The sequence below is a fragment of the Grammomys surdaster genome, unplaced genomic scaffold (assembly GCF_004785775.1).
Source record: "Grammomys surdaster isolate TR1022 unplaced genomic scaffold, NIH_TR_1.0 125562, whole genome shotgun sequence".
Lineage (NCBI taxonomy): Eukaryota > Metazoa > Chordata > Mammalia > Rodentia > Muridae > Grammomys > Grammomys surdaster.
Genome location: NW_021620409.1, coordinates 1122206 through 1129192, shown reverse-complemented (window position 1 = coordinate 1129192; position 6987 = coordinate 1122206).

The following is a 6987-nucleotide window of genomic DNA, read 5'->3' as shown; positions in this document are numbered from 1 at the left end:
ACTATGTGGATACATTCTCTACTATATGGATACATTCTACTTCTTTTGTCCGTTCATCCATTCCTGGGCATTTGAACTGTTTACACATGGGACTTTTATGAGCAACTGTGAACATCCACATACAAGTTTTTGTGTGAACCAATGTTTTCAAATTTCTTGGATACATGCCTAGGAACAAGAACACTGAGTTATGTAATAACTCTAGACTTAGTGTATTGAGGAACTGCCGAGCGGCTTTCTAGAAAGACTACACCTTCTTACATTCCCACTGACAGTGAATTAAGCTTCTAACAGTCCTGTGTCCTCGTCATATTTCTTACTTTGTTATTTTGATCATCGTAGTGAATGTGAGTGGCATGCCACCATAGTTATCTTCCTTCCTCTATGGTCGATGATGTTGATTAACCATTGTGCGCTTACGGCTATTTATGTATCTCCCCTGGGGAAACATCTACATAAATCTCCTACTCCATTTTTTAATTTTGAGTGCAGATACACTCAATACTCTTGAGTGCAAGAGTAGCAGATCCTCTGGAGCTGAAATCACAGGCAGTTGAGAGTCACTGAATTGTCCAGTGGGGTTTTACTATAAGAGTAATGGATCCTCCTAACCACTGAGCAGTCTTTCCAGTCTCCTTCCCCCATGATTTTTTTTTGGGGGGGGTTGTTGGTGGTGGTGGTGGTTTTTGTTTTTTGGGGTTTTTTTGAGACAGGGTTTCTCTGTATAGCCCTGGCTGTCCTGGAACTCACTCTGTAGACCAGGCTGGCCTTGAACTCAGAAATCTGCCTTCCTCTGCCTCCCAAATGCTGATCTTCCCCCATTTTTAACTAAGGTATTTCTTATTTTATTATTGACCTGTAAGATAGCATTGTGTATTCTACACACGAATCTCTTCTAAGTTATAATTTTCATACAAATTCTGTTCTGTGGATTGTCTTTTCATTTTATGGATAATGTCATTAAAAACATGAAAATGTTTAGTTTTGAAAAAGGTTAATATAGAGATGTTTACAACTATGATTTTTTTTTTCCCTGACTGTCAGTTATTTAGGAATATAACACTTAACATCTACATATGGGGAATGTCTTAGCTAGGAATTCTGTTGCTGCCATGAATCACCATGACCAAAAAGAAACTTGGGGAGGAAAGGGTTTATTTGGATTACAGTTCCATATCACAGCTCATCATGAAGAGAATCCAGAACAGAAACTTAAACAAGGCAGGAATCTGGAGGCAGGAGCTGACGAAGAAGCTGTGAAGGATTACTACTTACTGGCTTGCTTCCCATGGCTTGCTCAGTGTGCTTTCTTATAGAACCTAGGATCACCAGCCACAATGGCCTGGATCCTCCCCATCAATCACTAATCTAAAAAGTGGTCTGCAGCCTTGCCTACAGTCCAATCTTATGGTGGCTTATTCTAATTGATATTCCCTCCTCTCAGATGACTTTAGCTTGTGTCAAGTTGACATAGAACTACTCAGCACAGTACTTGTCTTAACTGGTATTGTATTGCTGTGAAGAGACACCATGACCATAACAAGTCTTATAAAAGAAAACATTTAACTGAGGCTGACTTAGAGTTTCAGAAGTTTAGTCCATTGTCATCATGGTGGGGAGCATGGTGGCGTGTAGACAGACATGGTGCTGGAGATGAGAGTCCTACAGTCAGATCAGCAGGTATCAGGAAGAGTCAGAGCCTCTGGGCCTGTTTTGGGCTTTTGAAACCTCAAAATTTTTCTCTAGTGACTCACTTCCTCCAACAAAGACACACCTCGTTTTTTTTGTTGTTGTTGTTGTTGTTTTTTGTTTTTAAATAATTTTTTGTTTGGTTGGTTGGTTTTTCGACCTTTTTTTATATATAATTTTTTGTTGTTGTTTTTTGTTTGTTTGGTTGGTTGGTTGGTTGGTTGGTTGGTTGGTTTTTCGAGACAGGGTTTCTCTGTATAGTCCTGGCTGTCCTGGAACTCACTCTGTAGACCAGGCTGGCCTCGAACTCAGAAATTCACCTGCCTCTGCCTCCCAAGTGCTAAGATTAAAGGTGTGTGCCACCACTGCCGCCTGGCTAAAGTCACACCTCTTAATCCTTTCAAATAGTGCCACTTCCTGGTGATCAAGCATTCAAATCTAGGAGCCATTCTCATTTAAAGAACTGCAGAGACTAGCCCAAATTTCTTTCTGTTCTTGACTGCTTTTATTATTTATATCACATCATCAGAGGATCTATTTTGTATGATTTCAATCATTTTCAAATTTTTGGGCCTTGTTTTATGGCACAACATGTGGTCTATCATGAATAATGTTTTGTATTTGAAAACAACCTGTATAGGACCAAGGATGTGGCTCAGCTGTGGCCCAGCATGTCTAAGGTTCCAGGTTTGTTCCCAGTACAGAAAAGATCAGGTACATCCTGCAGTTGTATCTATAATTCTAGTTGTATCTATAATTCTTCTGCCTACTTGTTCTATCCATTAAAAGTGGAATGTAGGGTTGGAATATAGCACAGTTAGCAGAGTATCTCTCCAACATAGGCAAAGCCCTGGGTTAGATTCCGTCATCACTACATAAAGCTAAACCTTGGTACATGCCAGTATCCCCAGTACCAGGAACATAAAGGCAGGAGGATCAGAAATTCAAGGTTATCCTTGGCTACATAGCAAGGTTAAAATCAGTCTAGGGTATAGAAGACAATGTCTCAAAGTGTGTGGGGGGGGGGATTTAGAAATCTCCAACTAATTTTGTTGGATTGCCTATTTGTCTCTTCAACTCTACTGGGTTTTACTTAATATATTTAGGGGTCTATGATTAAGTGCCTGTACTAGTAAGCAAAAACAATAAGATGAAATTATTGCTACAGCACTGGAGAAATGCCTCAGTAGTTAAGAGCATGGACTGCTCTTCCAAAGGTCCTGAGTTCAAATTCCAGCAACTACATGCCATCTCACAACTATCTATAACAGCATCTAATGCTCTCTTCTGCATGCAGGCATACAGACAGAACACTCATATAAATAAATCTTTCTTTAAGAAGAAATAAGTTATTTCTACAGTTAAAGAACTTTATTGTGGTTGGTTTTTGGTTCCCCCCCCCCCCTTTTTTGGAATTTTGTGATAAAGTCTCAGTATGTAGCACTGGATGGCCAGGAATTCACTATGTGCCCAGGCTGGCCTTGAACTTTTACCTATCCTCCTGCCTCCGCCTCCGCCTCCACCTCCGCCCCCGACCCTGCCTCCTGCTTGTTGGGATAATGGTCATGTATCACCACCACACCTAGTTTAAGAACACTTTTAAATGATCAGAGGTAGAAGAAAGAAAAAGATTAAAGCTTAAATAAATAAAACAGAAACAGAAAATCAAAAAAAATCAAAAAGGTTTCTCTTTGAAAAGATAATAAAATTAATTAATAAAGTTAACTAAGCTATAGCTAAACTGACCAAAACTAAACAAATAGGTAAAAACAAGAAAAACAGTCAGGTTACTAAAATCAGGAAGGAAGGAGGAAACATCACTACTTACCTTTCTGAAATAAGAATTTCAGAGTAGTGACATCTTTCTAATAACTTAGCCATTCGGATTTCTGTTGGGGAAGCATGTCTCTCTGCCAAGCTTCTGGTATGATCTGCACTGTTCTGTTTCTTTGTATCTCTTTAAATTTCTCACTGGAAACTGGGCCAGTCAAATAATGTCACTGACAGTTCTAGAGGCAGGATTTGTTGCTGCTGCTTGTTTTTGTGGCTGCAGCTGCTGCTATATTTGTTGCCATTGTCTTTCCTGAACTGATTTTGAAGTCTTTATCCTTTGGCCTGTATGACCTCTGAAGTCTCTGGCTAGCTTCACAGTCAAATAACAAAACAGGTTTCCATGGAGATCTTTACATTCCTGTTAGGTGCCCCACCTTTGCTGAGAGTGCTGTACCTATTGCCTTTAGCACTCTAGCAACTAGACCTCTAACCTAGAATTCACTTCCTGCTTGAGCAAAGCCTCAAGGCAAACCAAGAGGTGAGAGGTGCACAACTGGTTAAGTGTGCTGCCAGGAGACCCGGTTGGAAGAGCTGCTAAAACATCCCTCTGGACATCCCTAGATATTCTTCATAAATTTTGGCCAGTCTGTCTTTTGCTTAAATGAATAACACCATGAGGCAACTGCAACTTAAAATTACCACTGACTGTCTGAGGCCGTCCCATTGATTTGCATACAAGATCTCCCACCCCCAAAGTTCCTGAGGACTGAATTACCAACCAAAGAGTACACATGAAGGGATGGCTCCAGCCTTGTAGTAGGAGGAGTGGCCCTTGGTCCTATGGGGGCTTGATGCCCCAGTGTAGAGGAATGCCAGGGCAGGAAGCAGGGAGTGGGTGAATGGGTGGGGGAGCACACTCCATAGAGGTAGGGGGAAGGGGGATGGGATAGGGGGTTTCCAGAGGGGAGACCTGGAAAGGGGATAACATTTGAAATGTAAATAAAGAAAATATCCAATAAAAGAAAAAAGAAGAAGCATGAAACTTGCCTATCAGATAACTGCAGACCAGTAAGTCTGAGGTTTTAAGGCTGAAAGTGGAAAAGAGTTAAAATAAGATTCAGTAAATACCACTATGCTCACGGCTCCTACGACAGTCAGCCATGTCTCTAGGAGACAGGCAGCAGAATCACTTCGTGGGTTGATATATCTTTGGTTCATTTCTAGATTTCTGGAAAACTTTGATTTTGAACATTTTTGCTAATGGCCTCTTGTTTTACCACCCAGGAAGTACTTCCTCCTGCTCTGATATTCTCACGTTTCTTTACTAGTCCCCTGGGGCTCTGAAGAGAAGTGACCCAATATGGGAATGCAGCCACTGCAGAACTGGGATGCCTAAAGAAATTAAAAATGGAACTACAAGATCCAGGAATTTAACTTCCAGGTAATACCTAAAGGAGAGGGCTCCACATGAAGACCCACATGAAGGTCTTCTACCTTCATGGCAGCATTAATCATGCAATGAAAACAAGTGTTCAATAACCAACAGTGGATAATGAAACAACAATATGTATACACAGTAAGACATTTCTCACTCACATTTGACACAACATGGATGAAATCAGAATACATCATGCTGAGAAAAATGTATAACAGAAAGATAAAAATATTAGCTGGGCATGGTGTCAAATGCCTTTAATCCCAGCACTTAAGAGGCAGAGGCAGGTAGATTTGAAACCAGCCTGTCTACATAGTGAGTTCCAGGACAGCCAAGGCTATGTAGAGAGACCCTGTCTCAAAACACAAAAATACAAAACAAAAATAACAACAACAACAAAAATCAGCCAATAAGTGGTCTTAATCTCAGCACTCAGGAGGCAGAGGCAGGAGAAAAAAATCTCTGAGTTTGAGGCCAGCCTGGTCTACAGAGCAAGGTCCAAGATAGCCAGATCTACACAAAGAAACCCTGTCTTGAGAAAAAAAGAAGAAGAAGAAGAAGAAGAAGAAGAAGAAGAAGAAGAAGAAGAAGAGGAGGAGGAAGAAAATATTGCATTACCTCACTCAGTTCTGTGTAGAATCTTTTTTTTTTCCACAGAGATAAAGGATAAAATAGTGTTTACAGAGACTGGGGAAATGACTCAATCATTAAGATGCCTGCTGCATAAGCATGAAAGCCAGAACCTGGGTCTCCAGCACCCATGGAAAGATGAGCATATGCACCTGTAACTCAGCACAGGAGAATAGGAAGATCCCTAGAGATCAATAACCAGCCATCCTAACAGTGAGAGACAGTGTCTGAAAGAATAAGATGGAGATCAAGTAATAGAAAACACCCAGCACCAACCCCTGGCTTCAACACACCCATCTGCACAAATACACACACACCCTAGCTTCAACACACCCATCTGCACAAACACACATGCACACATACTCCTGGACTTTACTATGTAAACCAGACCAGCCTGGAACTCACAGAGATTCTCTTGCCTCTACCTCCAGAGTGCTAGTATCAAAGGCATTCAGCACTCAAAACTTTTTAAAATCTTGGTTACTCCAGTGGAGGGAGAAAATAAGGATATACAGGTTAAAGGCTACAAAACAAAAACATACTAGTTCTACTAGTTTGGAGATCCAATACTCAACATGAAGTCTATAGTTAATATGATTCTGTATTCACAGACTTTGCCAATTGATAGATTTTATCTGCTCTTGTCACACTGAAAGGAAAACCTGTTAAGTGACAGACAGGTCAACTTGCTTCAGTACAGTAGCCATGTTACTCTCCAGATGTACCACATACCATATGCTATATATCTTAATATACACAATAAAATTTACATTATCAATTAGAGAGACAGAGAACCCCAAAAGAAAAGCTCTCTTCAAGGATTCAGTCAGCTTTCATCAGACTACAGAGCTAAAAGGCCTTAGCATGTCCTAATCTCCCCAGAGCCCTGTCAAGGGCAGGGAAGAACAGCTGTTACATCCTGAGGCCAGAGTCAGCTCTGAGGTCTACCTCAGAGCCAGAGCTAGCCTGGAATACAGAGCAAGGTGAAAAACTCTTGTGCTGTTGGTAAACTGGTCCCTGAGTTTGTTGCTTGCTGCTTGTGACACAGTTTATGCCTGTCTTGAAAGGGGAAACAGTTTTCTGTTTCAGAACATCCAGAATCATGAGCAACATTTACAACTGCCAAATCTGATTTCACATTCTGTCCATAAACTGGCTGTGGCAGGCTGGCCAATTAGACTTTGGAGAGATAGAGAACTAAATGTCTTATATTTACATGTTGTAGATATATTTAAAATTAAGTAATTTCAGCAGGGAGTCACTCAGTAATGCTGTAATTTTTTGTTGTTGTTGTTGTTTCGAGACAGGGTTTCTCTGTGTAAGCCTTGGCTGTCCTGAAACTCACTCTGTAGACCAGGCTGGCCTCGAACTCAGAAATCCGCCTGCCTCTGCCTCCCAAGTGCTGGGATTAAAGGCGTGCGCCGCCGCCGCCGCCGCCGCCGCCGCCGCCGCCGCCGCCG